Below are 18,917 nucleotides of genomic sequence, written 5' to 3'. Positions count from 1 at the left end.
TTCCAAGCACCAAATTTCAAAATTTTTCAATTTCTCCAACTCAGTGCCGAAACTAGGGTAATTTATTAACCTATTACATAAGTTAATAAATATTGAAAATATTGTCATTATTTAATTGACCCTGGTTATTTTTATTTTATTTTTATTTTTATTATTATTATTATTTTCTTTTTTTTGGGGGGGGCACAAAGGGATGCACCGTTTTTTGCTTGGGGCACATCTAGCCAAATAAACTGTATTTCTCAAGTCCCTTTCAGCATTCTTGTTAAGGTCATTAACTATTTACAATGTACGTAAGAACGAGCCTATTGTCTGCATGTATAAGTATCACCCCCCCCCCCCCCCCCAAGTTACGTCACTGCTCTAACCGTTCAGCCCCTTTCGCATTCTTAATTGGCTTTGCTCTGTAAAGATGGAATATCATGTCCTATAAATCGTTCCTATGACCATCTCTCCTCAACCCCGGAGTGTTTGCCTTTTGAGGCCCATTATTGTTAGCCATAAATCACACCATAATGCGTCCTTGCTTGCAGGCCGATCAACGCGCCAGCGAGCAGGTGCAAGACGCGTGGTCCTCACTAATAACTCAAAATAGGCGATTGTTTTGGAAAAATTATACTGTGCTTATATTCTGACACGCGCCCTCAATGGAATTGAATGCGCTTTATATAACAAACTTTTGAACAAAATAATAATTGCTCAAACCACAGCATGCCTGTGTTGTTTCCATCCGTTTTGTATGGTGGCCCTGAAGGGACATCGCATAACGCAAACGTGTGTGCACACGTATGCAATGTCGTGAAACAAATCGCGAATATATGCGCACACGTATACAATATCGTGAAACAGTTCGCAAATATGTGCGCACACGTATGCAATGTCGTGAAACAATTCGCGAATATGTGCGCACACGTATGCAATGTCGTGAAACAATTCGCGAATATGTGCGCACACGTATGCAATGTCGTGAAACAATTCGCGAATATGTGCACACACGTATGCAATGTCGTGAAACAAATCGCGAATATGTGCGCACACGAATGCGATTTGTTTTGCAATGTCGTGAATTTTATTGCATACCATGTTGCATACCATTAGGATGATGTCATAGTTGTGGATAATTTGTTACCGATCTAGGGAGTACTGTGGCGCTACAGCAGGCTCCCTCTGTAAAGCATGTGTATACCCAGGAACTTGGCACCAGGCCAAGGAAGACCACCCGCCTCGCTTGCCTCACAACAAAGACTACTGCTGCAATGACTACCGCTTATCTCACTGTTGGAAAGAAACCCACCCCCAGATCATTAGATATTTTATTCAAAGGTATGCAACATGGTATGCACTAAAATTCACGACATCGCAAATAGTATTCGCAGACGTGTGCGCACATATTCGCGAATTGTTTCACGACATTGCATACGTGTGCGCACATATTTGCGAATTGTTTCACGACATTGCATACGTGTGCGCACATATTCGCGAATTGTTTCACGACATTGCATTCGTGTGCGCACATATTTGCGAATTGTTTCACGACATTGCTTACGTGTGCGCACACGTTTGCGATATGCGATGTCCCTTCAGGGCCACCATAGTTTTGCATAAGTTTGTTGCTCCATGCGTAGACTAATTTCAAAACACAAAAGCGAGGTTATTATAATCATGTGGCTTCTGTCATGCGCACGAATCAAATTATTATTTCCCTCTATGCGAGTGCGAACAAACAGCTTTCTTCTCCCAATTTTTTGAGGCCCCAAAAATACATTCCGGGAAAAACAAGGTCAAATGTTTTGTAAGCCTTCTGACATAATATCAGTTGGGGTTTTGTTACTGCGTGTCTGAATGGCTGATGGGGTGTTTCGTAAAAGATAATGTGATCCCAAAACTTATATTGATGGAAAACAGGTTCGTGCGTGCCAAGGGTGTATATCAGTAGTGTTCCCCCGGAGGGACTTGTACCATGGAGGTAGAATACTAGAAATACAGTGGTCAGGAGCTTAATATTATGATGCATGTAAGTACAGTTTATTTTATTTTTCCTGCAGTAATTATCACTTATATGCATTGGTTACCAATACATTTTTTTTAATGAAGCCTGGTTTATATACTGCCCTCATAATGTTCTGTGCCGCGCGCCACAAACCAACCCCTGGGAAATGATGACGTTCCAACGAACGGTTCATGCAATACCCATGCACTGCAACGCCGAGCAAGAGAGAGAGTTCCGGGGGCAAACTCACCACGGCCCCGTTTGGATTATGTACAGCAACGATGAGGACAGCTTTTAATTGTTCGTTTTCTGCCATGTCAAAACTATTCCCCCTGGAGTTTTAAAAATAATAATGAATCTTTGTACCCCTCGGGCTGCTACTGGCTGTGTTGTCCTTTGCATCATTGTGTACGCAGCCCGCAAAACCTATAGATGTACAATCACTGCAGGTTGCAGAGCAGTTGGAACTTCTATTATGCGAAAATGCACTTCAAAAGATGGTGGTATTAATTGTATGAAAGAGGTCCATCAGCCGAATTGTATCTGGACAAGTCCGCTGTGAAGTAACACGGACCCATTCATGTTCCCATTCATATCGAACCAACATGTTGTAGCCTACATGTACATTTTAAAATCTCATTTTTGGGGGGGAAAAGGATGTTAACCCAGGATTCTGAGCGGGGGGGGGGGGGGGGTGCGATATTTACCATATCGAGAGACTGAAATCACCGGTTTATTTTTGTGAACGAAAATACATTTTTTTTTTTTTTCAAAGTATCTATCCAATAGTGCAGCCAATACTGATGGATGATAATTAATAAAAAGGAAAGTATCCTTGCTTGCTCATGGTGAGTGAAACAGGGTCGACAAATTTTGCCACATTTCTTTGGATGATTTTGTATGAACTTTAAAGTACTGATTTTTGCTGATTGAAACTGGTCAATTACCGGTAATTTCTACTTCAATTACATTCTCTTTTAACCGAGTTTGGATATTGTATAGTTAAAGTGGATATTGGTCAACTTTATAACCGATATGTATTCGTCAGTCTCTTGTGTGAAATCACACCGCTGAACATCAACAAAGGGGACTATAAGCATGTTTGAGGGCAACAAGAAATCCTCTTCAGCCTATAGACGCCACATAATTTTGTCTGTCAATAAATTTTATTCAAAATGTGGTTGGTTTTGCGGTTTGTACTTGAACTCTGTGCACAGCGCAGTCTTTGGTTTCGTCAGCTGTACAGTGCTCCCAGAACTGCACCTAAAAACCCAAGTTGTTTTTCAGAGCAGTGTTTTTGTTTGTCACTTTATTTATTAACCTAAAATAATAATTAAGGACAGTATATGATAATGACCATAAATAATGCTTGTCAGTCTTTCTACCTCCATGATCCGATTGGCCCGGGCGGGGAAGATCACATCGTACATGCAAGTATGGCTACCCAGCCCATTATGTTACTGTGAAGATTCCAAGGAGCTTTTGAGAACAGTATCCAGTGCTAGAGAAGTAGATCAAAGACCATGACTTATTCATCTGTAATAAAGTACATCAGTTTCTGTTTTCAGCCGGGTGTCATGGCAGGAGATTCTGTCCTTCACCATTCGGCAAACTGTGTATACAAACTACTTCTGATAGCGCCCTCTTTAGAGTCATACTCCTTTAATCGCTTGTGGGTTAAAGGCAGTGGACACTTGGTTATTGTCAAAGACTAGCCTTCACAGTTGGTGTATCTCAACATTATGCATAAAAAATCAAACCTGTGAAAATTTGAGCTCAATCGGTTATCGAACTTGCGAGATGATAATGAAAGAAAAAATACCCTTGTCACACGAAGTTGTGTGCGTTTACAATATTGATTTCGAGGCCTCAAGTTCTAAACCTGAGGTATCGAAATCAAATTCGTGGAAAATTACTTCTTTCTCGAAAACTATGGCACTTCAGAGGGAGCTGTTTCTCACAATGTTTTATACTATCAACCTCTCCCCATTACTCGTCACCAAGAAAGGTTTTATGCTAATAATTATTTTGAGTAACTACAAATAGTGTCCACTGCCTTTAATTAGTTCCCATTATGGGGGACAGCATCCCCGGCGGACAAAACTGGGACATGCCGGACTTTAAGTTTGAATTCACTAAGATAAAAGTCTTAAATTTATCATCCCTGCCCCGAGTCTGGTATTCCCGAGTCTGGTATCCGCCATTTAATACACTGACTGGCATTGGTATTGTCCTCAGGATACATTCCACCTTGACCCTTTCCCAGCGGTTTTATTTTGTCCATCTCATAATCCGAGCGGTCAGATTATATTTTGCTGTCACGGCCCGTCTAAACCATCAGCTGTTAGCGTGTAGTTCACTGAGAGGTAACACTCGCCTTGATCCCGCTACGTCAACTAGGCCACAAAATGCATAGTAGACTTACACAAGTCCGTCCACTTCCCAATACGTCAACTAGGCCATAATATTCTTAGTAAACTTACAAGTCCTCCCACTTTATATTCAAATCGTACATCTCAACAAGCCTTCACAACTGTAACCATCAGGAACACCTTCCTCCATGTTGTAACACACTATCTTTACTGTATTGTCAAATGGTAATACAAATGCGTTCTAGAAAGTGATGATGTACGTTGATAGACAATGTAATTGGTTGTTTATACTCGAAATAATATTTATTATGGAGAGCTGTTGAACATTGTGAGAAACGGCTTCCTCTCTGAAGTAACGTAGTTTTTTTGTTGAAAGAGGCATTTTCTCATTGAAAAAAAAAACTTAAAGCCTGAAAAGCATTGCATCTGAAAGCACACATGTCAGGGTGTTTTTTCTTTCTTTCTTTTGCAACTCGCTCCGATGACAAATTTTCTACAGATTTTGTAGAGATGTTGGAATACACCATAGAGCAAGGACCCAGTACAGTCCAGTGCCTTTAAGCTTGTATTAAGTACGTATATGCGGTTCAACTTACCATGGAGGAATAAATTAGCCTCCATGAACTTACAATACTCTTGGAAATTGAGTTTAGTAGTTTATGAAACTCTAAACGTCATGGATAGGTTCTCTTGAAATTTGAAGGAACCGGACATCCATGATTTAGACTATACTGTAATATTATTGAAACACTCAGAAAATTGAGAATCAAATCCCGATAATGTTATCAAATTCAACTGTACATTCGCTCTTCAGCACGTAGGTTTTCGGCATACATGTCTCCTTGCTCTGGTTTCAATAGGCGCCAACTGAACATTCAGCAGCTATCCACATTTTAGCAATAGTATCTCGTTGACACAACGAATACTCCCTCTTTTGCAACGAAGGTAACGGCTTGAGAAAAGACCACTAGAGCTTGAAGTGTTTGTTTGTATATCCGTACTATCCCTCACATTATTTTTCTTGGAAACGTAACAAAGCAGAACAGTCAGGAGACTTGGAGCGAGTTTTATTGGTTGTAAACAGAAATGCTGCACTGAATATAAATAAACGCCTACGCAGCTCATTCATAACTTGCTTCCACTAGGCCAGTAAAACGAAAATCAAGTTTAGCGTCTTCCCTTTTTGAAAAAAGGAAGGGGACTGCCCGTTTTTCTCCTTTGTAAAAATTGCTGCCCTAAACATTTTTAAGACAAACGGAAGGGTCTATATTTCAAAACTCCCTGTGGTATTTTGCGGAGATCGTTCATGAAAAAAAAGGAAAGAAAAAGAAGAAGACACAAAATAATTTAAAAAAGAAAGAAAAAAGAAGACAAAAGAGGCGGCCTCTAAAAAGAAGCTGGCCGGGACGCCAAACATGTATTTTTTATTTGGCCTTACGAGGCCAACTTGTAAACAGGTTGCGGTCAGTCTATGAGTCTTTTATTATGGTTATATACCAGCAGGTTTCTTTTTTTTTTAAGGAAAATGTTCATGATTTAAACGCTGAACATGTTGGGTTCGTTGATGTAAGTTAACGAACGTATGAATTATAGGCTACAGTTTACCCTTTGGCTGGAGTTGGCAACGTTGAATTCAAAACCTTAGAGTTTCGTTCTTCTTTTAGAGACACTGGTACTAGATTCGGATATAATTATTTTCCCCAAAGCTTTAACTTAAAACTGTGATTATTATCGTAGAGACCATATTAAACTATAAATTATTGTGGTAATACAAAATGACAAGTAAAAGGAACAGGAACAAATTAATTTAAACATGCCAAACAACAATATTAAAATAATTGTATTCCCTCTCAAATATAATAATTTCATTACTATGCCCTGAAAGGAACCGGAACAAAACAATCAGTATAAAAGAGTCACCGTTTGTGACGTATGAAGGTAACACTAAACAAAATTGGCCTCGGCCTCTGCTGAATGGAAGTATATTTTTATAATTTCAGTGTTGTCGTTTTTTTTTGGTCAGCAAATTCTCTTCAAGTTCGCGGTCAGACCACCTGGGTTCAGGCTCAGGTTAATAACACCTTACATACAAGTGACATTTATTTATAGTTACATGGTATTGACAATGACCCTGACTGAGCCGCACCTGCATTACTGAGTGACCCTCACCGATGATTGGCCAGAGTCAGCGGTCAATGATTGACCACTTTGAAAGGACCCTGAACTTTTGCCATTCCGGAGTGACCGCTACGAGAACTGCCTTTTTTTTTCTTTCTCTGCGTTCAGGGTGTAGCCTATATAAAGCAATAGGACAGCTGACCCGAATCAGACAATCTACCTCACCGAGTTCGAGACCGCAACCTGGGGTCACTCTGGGGCGGCGGCGCCCCGGTCGCCGCGCCGATGCTCCCGGTGCTGACGGGTCGTGCTACTCGCTCAAAACATCCACGGGGATTGCAAATCGCTATAGTAGCATAATGTGAACTACCACCAAACCTCATTATGTGATGACGTGGTTTATCTTGAGTTTCCGACTGTGGTTTCTCACATCATTATAGCAGCCAGCCGACCAACAGTAGAGCCCCCGACTATTTTCTGTCCATTCTCGAACCACAAGTTTTTCAATTTCAATAAATTATGTGATGTTCCGACAGGGGGGAAGCATTTTTCCCCGTGCAAGTCTTAACATGTCTCACTGGAGGGAAACCGTAGTGTAGTTCCCATGTGCTGTGGCCGTCAAGGAAAAACTCCATTGCTCAAGAGAAGACATAATTTAAACCGAGATGCATTCCCCACAACAAACATTAGTTCGACGATTCTACTTTCAATAAAAATGCTGACGGACTAATTTTTCTACCACATGTGGACAGCGAGAGGGGTAAATCAAACAGTCAACCCCGTTATCACAGGTAAGCGTGCTTTCTTGTTATAGTTCTTCATTTATGCGGTCATCTACTTAGCACATCTTGCTTTACTGTACATGCGCACTTTGAGGTGATGCTTTTATATAATGTCTTCTTCAATGGGCCAGTTTCACATTAATAGCGCTACGCAGTTTCAATTGTCTTTCAATATTGCAGTTTTGGCACTGTTCGTTATTTATAACTCGTGCTCACACACTGGAGCGTGCATGTACAATACTGTTCCCTTTACGAGTGAATTGTTTCCGTGGTCATTTTTTGGGGGGTTAGATTTGAGGCAAAAAAATGTTTGTTAACACTCCCTAAAGAAGAGTTTGCGAAAGATGATACTTTTTTCAAGATTCTTTTGTTTCCTCTTTGTCGTTATTGCGTTTCAGTATTTTGAGTGGTTTTTTTTAAAGCGTGTTTTAGTGCGTTCAGACAGTCGGACCACAGTTGTTTTTCTTAAGTTAGTGTTTGTTCACTTCAACTTTGTCTGTCGTCTTACAATGACTAATAACACACCCGGCTTTAACTTCCTCAAGTGCTGTTGTGACTGGCATCATCCTCATTGTTGCTAAGCGGAAACCTTTTAAGCAATACCTTCAGCTCAAGCAGCTCTATGAAATCATGGCCCTGTTATGAATGAGATACACTGCACACAGTTGGAATACAGGACGAGATAAGTGGTAACAACGCAGACATCTAATGAACTAAATTTGTATCTGCGTCACCACAAATTAAATTACACTCATTATCTGTTACACTGGCGTGCAGTCGTGATAGTAATTATCTTGTAGACTGCATTTCAACTTCGTTAAAGGGGTTCCTCTCTACGTGTAAACAAAGGTGAAACATAAACCAGAATAAACAAACAAACAAACAAACAAACAAACAAACAAACAAACAAACAAACAGGACAAAAGAAAACAAGATAAGTGGTACAATTATGAGTAAAGTTGATTTGATCGAAAGATCACCCAAAAAAAAATACTCGCGTAGAACGCGAAGACCCAGTATCTGTTTTCAGAACACTCTATATATTTTTTACTACACACAAAAACGTCCATATAGGCCTATTTATGTCAAGAAATGTTTTTATTCTAGTCCGAAATCAATAAAATAAGCTTGTGTTGAATTATTAAATGAATAAATAATTTAATTAATTGAAGTTGTTGATTCTTAAAAGAATATGCGATTGGATGAAGAACGTCGTTTGTTTAGGTTAGCCACAGTGATAAATATAGTTTTTAATTGTCCACGCAAAAAAATCTCCAAATCCATCACAGAGGGTCGAGGTTAGCTCATTGTTCACGTGTGCATAATGATAAGGCTGAGGGGGTCGACCAACGGCCAAGGTTACACGGTATCGTATCTGTATGTAGAACTGACGCATGCTCGTTTTTTCTGCTCTCATTATGTTGTCGATAAAAATAAATGACATAGAAGTTTAAATGTCACAACAGTCTATGGGCGGTCCTATGGGCAAAGTAATGCTAGGCGTATTATAAAGATGTCGCAAATTTTGTATTAAGGAGAGTATACATAATTATTCAGTGAACTATTTTTTTTTTTTTTTAAGCTGTCCGTTGTATTCCAAGATTCGATACCACAGAAATAGCAATATGAATAAATTAATGATTGAGCTTAGACTATTTGGCTCACGGCATTTGCAGTTTTCTTTGCCGGAAATGTGAAAAGATAATTTAGAGAACAATAAAGTCATCTTGTTTACGATTGAGATTAAAGACAATGAGACTGTGATGCTAGGTAAGGGCCACCGAGAGGTCATCTGCGGTCACTGTTCCACGTCACACTGTCTATTGGGTGACACAGATCGCAGATGACAACCAATCAGAGTTCATCATTCAACACTAAACTCCAACCTTGGGGGCGTGGTCTACTGGATATCAGATTATCAACTCGGCCTCGGACAATTGTGTTTAGTATTATTAAGCTCATGACCCATTTAATTATAGGTCAGTTAGTAAAATAATAGTAAAACAAAACTCCTTTTTCTGTTGTTTTATTATTTTAAGTTTGTATTCAACTTTGATTATTATAAATCCGTTTCATTACAGTTTTCTTTGCGGAAATGGAGATAAATAATGTTGTTGTTTTGGGGGCCGTCGGGAATAACTATAGAATAGACCATTAGAAGTAGCATTACCCGTTATTTGTTTATTTGTTTCAAATCTTCAGCAATAAAACTTGTTGACCCGGACTCAGTTCAAAAGTTCAAAAATTCATTTTAAAAAAAGTTGTACAAACACAAAATTAATATATAATTTATTTTACTAACTGCACCAACAAGAAGAACACGTTAAAAAATGAGGACACCTTCAAAGTTTCGATTATATCGAGCATGAATATACACATTTACAAACCCATCATCTTCAATCAAGTTGAATATGGTGAGATATATCTTATGTCCATATAGATATCTAGACTCATGTGTAAACTGATTTTTTTACCTCACCAATGTTTACACACGCATAACCATAGAGGGTGTCCGCCAAACTGCGCACGGGAGCCGAGACCGCGTCTAGACGGCGAATTCATGCCGTCTGGTTTGCATTTCAGACGGGGTCAGTCAGTCTGGTTTTTAGGGCACCGTGTTCCGGTCGGCTGGGGTTCACTGTTCAACGAATGTTGCAGAGAAAAGTTCACTGGACCGCCATAGATAAACACACGCTGTGTTAAAAGTTAACAAATTGAGAGATATAGCGAAAACAAAATAAAAACAAAATGTTGATGTTGATGTGGTTCCTTGTTGAGGCATAGTTCCCCAATAAAATGAGGACTTTAAATGGTCGAAACAACTCGTTGAAAGTCAACGTTACAAAACGGTACAACTGTAGTTGGGAATAATCTAACCAAATAAAATTCATAACACATCTAATTTGGTTTAATAAGACCAACAATTATTGATCTCGACCGTTTCAGTTTTTCTATATCAAAAATGTGATCCCTCTGTAACAGAGCAGCATCTGGGATTCAAATTAAGCTCATGAATAAAACATTTGGTTATGGCTCCCCCCCCCCCTCGCACGCTTGCTTGGTTCGCTCTTCTCTATGGGTAGATAGAACCATGGAGGTAGAAATAGAAATTTCTACCTCCATGATAGAACAGCCATTGTTTACCATTCCTTCCTCCATGACCTGGACCAACCATGGAGGAATAAACTAGTTTATTCCTCCATGGACCAACAAAGGATGATCAGACTATTTTTTTATGACGGTTTTCCCAGCCGGCGCCTTCGGTCCCATCTCATGTTGATTTGAATCAGAGAAAGTACCATGAATCTTGACTGGGTCCATGATTACATTAATTTACATGTAAATGAATGTACAATTGATATTTATGCGCCTGCATCTGGTTTTTGGTTTTCACTTTTTGTACCATTTTACTAGATTATGGATACCGTTTCAAGTTTGCATGAATTACAACTCACATATAGGCCAGTGCATTGTGTACATATGCACATCTACATGTGTATGTACATGTATAAGTAGGCCTACATTAACAGTTGAACCGAATTGTCCACAAATCATTCACAATCCGAGCACCTCTTGATAACCCAAACCCTCGCAAAATAATCACAAGGTCAATGCGCCAGAGCAAAATGTCACGACTTAGTATGGTCTGTTGAATAAGAGGCGTGGTCTGTGCACTGCCGGCAGTGCACCGAGCAAAGCCCCGCCTACTCATACATATTCATTAATCGCTCAGCAATGACTCATTGGTTAATCGACCAAGAGGGCCTTGAACATCTCACCCCGCGTTTCTAGGAAAGGGATGAGACTGGGAGTGAGAGAGGGAGAAGGGAAACAGTTCACTCGGTTCTTTAATTCAGATCGTAAAGGCCTACCGTGGTCAATTTTACCCAGTTCATCTACGGGACTTCAGTGAGTGCATATAAAATGATAGGCTATAGCACATAGTGCAACAAAGACCTTAGAAATCTGCTGTTTAAATATTCAAAATGTGAAATCATCGCGTTGAAAACTAACAGAGGCTGAGGGAGGATTTTAACGCATAAAATACTGTTGTTTTGGGTAAGTGAACAGCGTTTCTCTGTACTTATGTATTAAAGTGCATGCGTTTTATGCATTATTATTATTATGCAGTTCGCCTTGAAGTATTACGTAAGTATACGGGTTAGCGTTTCGGTAGTGAGGATTGGGCATTATATCGTGCAGCTCAATTATGGATTTTCAATTTTTGTTGTGTGGCTTATTTTGGGCTTATTTTGGGCTAAATAAACAAATTTTGTGAGAATCTTATTTGCTGATAAAAAAGACACCATATCTATCGTCAAAATGGATGTGTATTTTTCCCCCTTTAAATGTCTTCGTCCTATTTAAAAACGTTTTTTAGTAGTTTTCAAAATGTATGTGTGCTTGGATCTAGTGTTTTTTTTAAATGAATGTGCAATGTTTTTCTGTGTAAATTTGTAATATTTTTATCTTAAGTTCACTTCTGTAGTTTGTTATTAGCTGGGATCCATGGGAGATCAGTGAGTTTTTCTGACTGAATGGATTTCCCAGGATAAACAATAAATAAATAAATAAATAAATAAATAAATAAATAAATAAATAAATAAATCTAGGTCATAGGGCAACGAGAGCATCGATCCTGCAGCACAGATTGTTTTGCATTGCTAGTCAACTGATTACATAAACATATTTTGGCGGGTTACCAGTTCCAGAATCATTTCCTATCAGCTATGGTGTGTTCCGTGGTTGCCTATCATCAGAGAGCCCCCCCCCCCGATGCTCTGTTTGGCATAGCACGTGTTCTTGCTACCCATCACCTCATAACATTGTGTGCATGCAAACCTCATTTGATGCACGTTGTATGGTTATCATTTTATATACTTATAAAGTAACACAACATGGCACATTGAGTAAATATGCCACTTTGTGTTACCTTCCAGCCTCGCTTCCACCATTCATGGCACTTATACGAATGTAAACAAGTGATTTAAGTTGGCATTTACAGCAATAATCAGTTGCTAACCATTTGGCAATCAGACGTGGATATCCGGCGGTCAAGTTGTTTGCTCAAGTTCAGTTTGTTTCCGGTTTATGTACAAATGATTTCCTTTCATAGTTGTTGTCTAACTCATTGAGCCTGGCTAGATGCGCAGCTTGTTTTCGTGATCCCAATCTTACGATTGGTAAAAATATGACGTGTTTTTTCAAAGGACGACAATAGACGGTTCTTAATTTGTACTTAGGCCAAATAAAAAAAAAACTTGTTTAGTGTCCTGCCTTTTTGAAAAAAGCAAGGAGGAGGGCCTTTTTGAAATTTTCTTCAAAATGACCGGCCGAAACATTTTTAAAAGGCAACAGGCTGGGCAATTTTTGTTCCGTGGACGACTCCTGGTCAAGATATTCGTATTGTCTGCCCAAAGATTTAAATTAAAATGAAAAAGTAAGCAACAAATTATTTTTGTCAAGTCTGATCATATTAATTTTGGTTTTTACCCATACACCGATGTGTGTTAGCATTGTTTACTCAGTACTTTCCCGAGTCCTGTGAAAAAAATATCACAGGCATGTTACTCGGGTGGGATTCGAACCCACGACCCTTGCAATTCTAGAGCAGTGTCTTACCAACTAGACTACCGAGGTTGCCCGGCAGCTAGAGGCAGTTCGAATCCTATGTTTTGGCAGCTGGCAAAGTCTGATCATAATAAGTAGTGTACAGATGGAAAGAAAATTTGTACCATGAGAATGAGTTCGTTTGTTGGAATATAGTTCCATAGTGCAGGATGACAGAAGATACCGAGAACTGCATCTTGTAATGAGACGGTGAGGCATCATTCATATAAAAAGGATGCTAGACTGCTTTAGCTATAAACATCGAACGAGAAACTAATAAACCCCCTTTCACACCAGAGCAATTATTTAGCAAGGGTCCCTTGCTAAAGTTTAGCACGGTTGTACAATTTTACAAAATGTACCTCGTGTGGAATGAAAACAATTGTTGTACTTCCCAAGGTCTCTTGTAAATTAATATTGTCAAACTCTGCTACATTTTACAATAAATTTTTAGCAACGGACCCTGTTAAAACAAACAAAATTCAATTCATACTATGTGCGTCATTCACATTGTGGTCCAACCTGGACACACTTGCCAATACAGTATTTCCATGGTGATGGACAAGCGATGTGGTCGACCATGTGAAATTGAAAAAGACGAACCGACTGTGTCCTCTTAGGTTCTATAATGGTGATACCAAATTGATGGAGTCGCGTGCCACGTCTCGTGTGAAGGGTGTAACAAAAGATCAATTAAACTGATAACCTTGTCAAAGTGATTGTTCCCTCCTTTTCCAGTGAAACGATTGTCGGTTTGAAATTTAACATATTCAAATTTATTTTACCGTTACTGTTAACAATTAGGTCTATAGATGCCCACATTGTTTGATGTGCCTCGAAAGCCCGTTGTCGTTTCAATAAATCAAGATGGTTTAGCTGTTATTGCGTCCATGTGGGATTCAAAATGGCGGACGAAACCACAGGCGAATAAAAACCCAGGTTCCCTGACCACGGTTGTACAAACTCCATAGACTGAAGTGGAGTCGCATTTCAACACCCCGACTAACTGTCTACCTTTACATACTGTGGAGACTGTTGTTAGACTCATGTAGATGTGTCATCAACGTTGATGAATGGATGTGGGCTTGTGGTTTTTAAAACTTCAAAGTGACTTAAGTTGGCAAACCGTCTATACATGCAACCAACGACAATAGCTATACAGGCATTCGTCACGACACATGCAGCCATCTTGGATTGTCTTCATAACTGAAAAACACCACAACACTCCGTGGGGCTGACGATGTTCTTTAGTTCCGGCCCTCGCCATCATTAAGTTGACAAGGCGTGGCGATCATCATGTGCTTCCGCTGCTATAGACTTCAGCGATTGAATTCAGTAAACATCAAATAATTTATGTCGGGTTACTATGATCGGTTTGCCGTTTTGCAGAAGAAAGGATTTCAAAAGTTAACTCGCACATGTATTTGACAAATCAATGGAAAATCCAAGTACGCTTCGAGTCACCTCATATATAAAAAATAATTAAGGAAAATATTTAATTGTGATATTTTTGTTTAAATATTTTGCAGGTTTTCATTCTTTTGATGCACAGTAAAAGAACGTTCGTCTTCGTCTAACTTCAGACAACCGGACTTCCACGTCAGGTAACTCAACTTGAAAATCTCCAGCTGAACCAACAGGTAGATATCTATACCACATCGAGACATTAAAACAGAAAAGGGTACCAGACCAATTTGAGCAATCCAAGTAAAAAGTTTGTGATTCTAACAAAAACAAGAAATTGTCTTGAAATTGGCACCAACTGCCAACAACTCCGGACTTTCCGTCTGTCTCGACACGCCAAGCCGGCCGGAAAGAAACCCTCCTAGCCCCCTCAACCAGCTCGGAAACCGCCAACAAACCAGACCTGATTATGCACTGAGTAGCGGTAACCCACACTCTCTGATGATTCAACAATGAGATAGCGATGAACTGAGAAATCAATGATGTACTGGAACTGGAAACGACCATGGAGGTAAGTTAATGTACAATTGATACAGCTGTCGATTTCACCAAACTCTTAACTTAGGATTAATCTTAGGACTTTGGACGAGTTAAGTTCCGTGGTATCCATAGACGTTAGGACGCATTGAACCCATCCTAAGTTAGGACGAGTTACTCTTCCTAACCCGAGACAAGATTAATCCTAGCGTTTCGTGAAACCGGCTGCAGGATTGATCGATAAAGTTGACTATATAATTATATTGTTTTAGTGGTAATGAAACAAAGGATACCAAATCACTGTAGCTTTACAGGCCCGATGAAACCTGTAAACACTGCTTGCTATGTGAACCAGTAACACCTGGGGCCGATTTCACAAAGATCTTTAGATTGATCGTAACTGCAAATCAATCGTAGTTGCAAAGTAAAATGTGATGTCACACTATGGTGATACTTTGTCTTGTGATGAATTTTATTGCTTTGTGAAATCGGCCCCAGGTAACCCCTTTCCACATTAAGTGTTATGGGTTCTTTAACGTGCACTAGGCCTACACCATTCCTAGTACACGTGACCAATGGCTTAATGTCCCATTCTAAAAACAAAACAATTTATGGTCAAGTATCTTGCTCAAGGAACCAAAAATCTTCTTCATCAGAAACAACTGCGCTTGATGAGTACGGGTGCTCTTAACGTCTCCGCCACGACAACACGCCATTGTTGACAAACAATTACATGTAGTTATTTTGAGATGTTTTGGACATGATATGCCAGTATTATTTGGTTAAATAAATATGAATATCACCTAAACCAAACAGTGCAGTCCTATATAAAGTTTCAACCATATCTTACAAAAGCTAGAATGAGTTTTAAAAAGTCATTATATATTAGTATGTATCTAATTAATCGTAGAACGTCATATTAAAAGGCAAGCCTGGAATTTCATCTTAGAAAAGGGCAAGGACACTTTTTTTCTTTTCTTTTTTCTTCTTTTTCGTGGCATAGGCTAGTGCATTCCGTCACGGACCTCGCATTTGCAAATCAACAAACAATCGCTTCATTACCTGTGCCTATCTATATAATGTACAGAGATAGTACCATCCTCTCTGATTCTGCTGACCGAGTTACAGCTCATAAGTACATAACAAACAGTGCGGCCCAGGTTATTCAACCCGAGCGCTCCAGACTAGTCTTGTTACAAGACGTTTCCCATTCAACTCATCAATAATAGCGCCCGCATCGAGCATAACAGCTACATGGTATAGCGCACAAACCGCCTGTATGTATTTGCCCACAGTTTCTCGGTGGTGGTTGATATTGGTGAGTTGAATGAGAAACGTTTTGAACCAAGACTACATACTCACCTGATATCTCAACATCAGATAAACGGCATGTTGTTGTCAACGCTGTGGCCGTGCGCATTGTTTGTGTTCACAGTGTACACAATCAGCGCGCATTCTTTTGTTGTTATCAACTTTGCATGACCTACTTTATCATACATACCAATTCAATAATATCGGTCATTGTTCCAAAATGGCAATTTCTGCGAAATATAGTATGGGTATAATGATACAATTATTGAAGTTGCATCCGTACGGTACCTGCATTTTACACTTGATGAAAACAAATTTCGAACCGGCTATTTCATAAATAAATAGAGTGAAATAAATAACAAGTACTGCACCAAAAATACATTTGGGTCTATTCCCAGTAGATCTGTGCAAGGGGTGGGGTTAATTCTAATGTCACACGAACTTAACCCGAGACCTTGGCTGTAAATTACACACAATTTGATTAGTAGTCGTCTTTTCTCCGAAATAACGCACATTGGAGCATCCATTCGCAAACTACCAAACAATGGTATTGCCTGCATCAGCCCTCGACCACGATATTTACATTGTGTAGCTTGCAATGTTGGATGATATCCAAGTCATTGTTCATGTTCCATAACATTTTATCATGGCTCACTTGAGCGGTTCACAAAGAAAGATAAAGTTTCTGCGTATAAACATGTTATATCACACCACTATTTTTATATCACGCCTATGTTGTTTATAATCATGACAATTGGGCCAGCATTCTGCACTTGAGCCAAAGGCACCTATTTGTTACTAACTTAAGGTAGCAAAACACCTCTTAAAATTTTCTTGAAGTTGTCGTACATCAACATTTAAACATCACTTAAATAATTTAAAATCTGGTTGTAATGTTGTTGTTTAATCTCGTGTTGGTTTGATCTTGTCTTCTCCGCAGGTAACGATGGCAGGAGGTGATTTGGGACGCACTGGTACCGGGCTTCAGGACGAATCCTTCGGCAGGATGGCACACCGCTTGAGTCCCTCGCCACACCATTGTTCGGACAAAACACTGCGGTTACTGCGCCTGTCTGAGCACCAGTCTATATATACCTGTACGGAGCCAAGGATACAAATTCAAAGGACTTCCAAGTCACCTCAATTTCCACGAAAAACCTTCCTCCATTGTTGAAAACAAAACTCGTCTGATATTTCTGAGTAGTCGGTTTACGCCACCCACAGTTCATTGACCTCTGCTTGCTGTTACAGTGAAGATGGGGCCCATAACTGCTCGAACCAACGAGATACCCATCAAGATCGTTCTAAGCTCTGCCCTTGCTTTGTATAAAACTACCAGAACCCGTTATAGGATTTTTCTTTCTTAGAATTCCAACTAGGCTACGCTGATCTTCAAGAACATCAATACGCCCAGCTACACCGTTCATTGCTGATGGCCGCCATGATGTAAGCATGAAGTGACATCACAATTTCGTCACGCAACCCAAATCTTCATGCTATTTGGGGTAAAGTTTCATTTATGCATTTTGTTCTTTTGGTTTTTGCTATTAATTATTATAGCCAGTTTATATAAATGCACACGCTATGCAATCCATATAAAGTTAACGCAATTTAAGGCTCTGCTGCTTGGTCTGTTTTTACGTAAGCACCCCGTGGATAAACTTAAGTAGGCGCGTTTTCGCTTCAGGCAGGCTGTCTGATAAAACCAAAAGCATTCGGGCAGCGGCATGGTTTTCGAAAACGCCAATAGTTTCCCTCTTCCTTGTAGGTTAGTCTTTCCTCCATAGATTCTAGATGATTCCCGTGTGATAGGATTTATTTCTTTGGTGAGTGATTAACGTCACTTTTAGTAAACAGTACATTCCCTTCTTGTAATGGCCTTTTCGAAACTACGTTTCAGGACTCAGCTCTGATTTAGGGCCCGGTGGGTCTTATGCAGAAGCTGAACCTTAAGTTTTAGTTTTTTCGAAAAGGCCGCAGGTGTCACTTCACCGTAGTTTTTTTTTCTTCTAAAATCTTTCCCTCCCCCTTCTCAAATTTTAAGTATTTTAAAGAATTATTTTGTATGGCCATTTAAATGAAGGTTTACTTTCTACAAATGCGCATACCCAAGTGAATACCAGTTGCCAACCTGAATATTTAGATTTGTGTGTCGTGTGTCGTGTGTCGTGTGTCGTGTGTCGTGTGTCGTGTGTGTGTGATATAGTTTAAAATGTGTGGTATTATCTGAAATATTGAAATACCCATTTCCTTTTTTGCCCAGTGTCTGGGTCACATTTGCCAGTCGAGTATTAAGACTACAACTCTTGAGAAGTTAATGAATTAACTTTCTCAACATTGTAAACTTAGAACCCTAGCACTAGTACCGGTAATTAACTATAATAACGAATCCGCATGTAACTGGGTAGAACCAGTCACGACTGGTTCAAACCGGTGATTTGACAACAGCTCTGCCTCGTGCGTCAAAAACAACGATTTGACCACTTTCAATCAACCGGCTGCGCTGTGTTATCTAAAGCACATGCGCAAACCTCGTCACGAAACGCAGAAATTCTGCGCATCCGCAGAACCTCTTGCTAAGACATAACTACATAAATGCTGCACGCAATACAACAACGTAGGTTAGGGCGTAGATTTAGTAAAAATTAAAACAAATTAAAGTAAAAAAAAAAAAAAAAAAAAAAAAAAATGCTGCACAGATTATTAAATTTTGCAAAAATGCTGCTGTAAAGAAGTCTAGGTTTAAAAACCCTTGGCTTTCTTTTCGCATAGGAAGGGCAACTCAGGTATGTT

The 18,917-nt window shown here is 39.5% G+C and overlaps 1 long non-coding RNA gene across 3 annotated transcripts; it reads left to right on the top strand.

Moving 5' to 3' along the window:
* Window positions 1–7,053: 7,053 nt before the first annotated feature.
* LOC139947001 (uncharacterized) lies at window positions 7,054–18,813 on the top strand. Of its 3 annotated transcripts, none has more exons than XR_011787304.1 (3): window positions 7,054–7,271; window positions 14,402–14,847; window positions 17,065–18,813. It is a non-coding gene; the product is annotated as an uncharacterized lncRNA (long non-coding RNA). The 3 variants fall into 3 exon arrangements; XR_011787303.1 differs by lacking the exon at window positions 7,054–7,271 and adding an exon at window positions 11,121–11,321; XR_011787305.1 differs by lacking the exon at window positions 7,054–7,271 and adding an exon at window positions 14,020–14,207.
* The last annotated feature ends 104 nt before the right edge of the window (window positions 18,814–18,917 follow it).

The sequence above is a fragment of the Asterias amurensis genome, chromosome 14 (assembly GCF_032118995.1).
Source record: "Asterias amurensis chromosome 14, ASM3211899v1".
NCBI lineage: Eukaryota > Metazoa > Echinodermata > Asteroidea > Forcipulatida > Asteriidae > Asterias > Asterias amurensis.
This window is presented reverse-complemented; position numbering and strand designations above follow the sequence as displayed.